Raw genomic sequence first — 1456 nt, forward strand, 5'->3', positions numbered from 1 at the left:
ACTGTAAAGTTGAACTTCTTTATTTTTCTGCCTTTACATTCTATGTTTTGGTTTATTTTTCTGCACTTTAGGATGGCACCAGAGAGTGACCACACTACATTATACTTCTCACTTGCAACAAAATATGCATGACAACAAAAAAAAAATCAAATAAATGATTTTAGTTGGTTGAGACTTTTGAGTTACTCAAAGGAAGAATTATGTTTGGTGGCGCTTGTAATCTCACACTCGACATTTTGCAAGGACACAAATTCAAAAAAAGAAGCCAACTGCACGAGAAGAGAACGCTGATCATTCAAGAAAGCCTGATTAAATTGACTCCTTTAAAACATGAATTTATTTAGTCAGAAAGGTATCCACAAAGGAGAGTATCTATTCCTCAAACCTATTCCATTCTCTATGTGACACTACTGCCATCAGGTGGACGCTCAACATCTGCTCTACACCTTGAAACTCTTACACAAAGCAAGACTTCACCTTTAGTTTCGACTGGCCTTTATGAGAACTCCACTGATGCTCTTGTAATTAAACTATGGAGATATCTCACTACCAGTTCTCTGGCTGTGGCCTTTCATCTCTGGTCACCTTCCTACACCGTTTCTGACTTACATTTATCCTATTGGCTTCGCTCTTTCATTCCTTTTTAGTCTGTCCTGATCCATCTAGCTTGACCACAGCCCTGGTTAAAACTGAATGATCTTTACTGGGTTATTGCAACCCTTCCAGGTTTAACTGCTGCTTGTTCCATGTCAACAACTTTTCCCCAATCTCTTTGTTGTTTCTTGCTGATTTAATTTTAAAAAACCCTTCTTCAGGCCCTCTAACCCCCACTGGTTTGCTGCTCTTCTTCAAGAACTTCTGAACCTTTCTCAATTTTCCTGTCATGTGTTGCTGGCTTCTTTCAGACTCAAACCATTCTGGGCTGTTCCATTTTATTCAAGTGGTATAATTATACAACCAAAATTCCTTCCTGCTCTTGTATAGAGCTCGGAGGTGTGTGCACAACATTGGCTTCTGGAAGCATTGGCAATACATTGACATGCACATAGCTTCCCAATGGCTATGTGGGACAGCAGAGGGTACTTTGCTTTCTAGGCACGTCAATCATTGCCTAGTGTCTAACCTTGACATTGGCAGGCTTGGGAACGACCCCCACTGTTAGCTGATCTGTAACAAGTTCACTCTCCAACTAAACCCTAACCAATAGTATCACCACACTTGCTCATGAGCTCTCCTTATCAATATGCTGGAATTTAACTTGTTTCCAGGTGGAAGATCTTGCATTTTCCCTATGAGGAATGTCTACAATTAAGGTAATGATTATACCCAACCAGCCTATCCTTGGAAAACTTACACCACAATTTCTAAAATTTGTGTTACTGAAACGTGTGCTAGATAATCCTAAACGTCTGAGGAAGTATACTGACAACCAGTTTTGAATTGTCAGTTGGTCTTA

This window comes from Chiloscyllium plagiosum, chromosome 1 (assembly GCF_004010195.1).
Source record: "Chiloscyllium plagiosum isolate BGI_BamShark_2017 chromosome 1, ASM401019v2, whole genome shotgun sequence".
NCBI lineage: Eukaryota > Metazoa > Chordata > Chondrichthyes > Orectolobiformes > Hemiscylliidae > Chiloscyllium > Chiloscyllium plagiosum.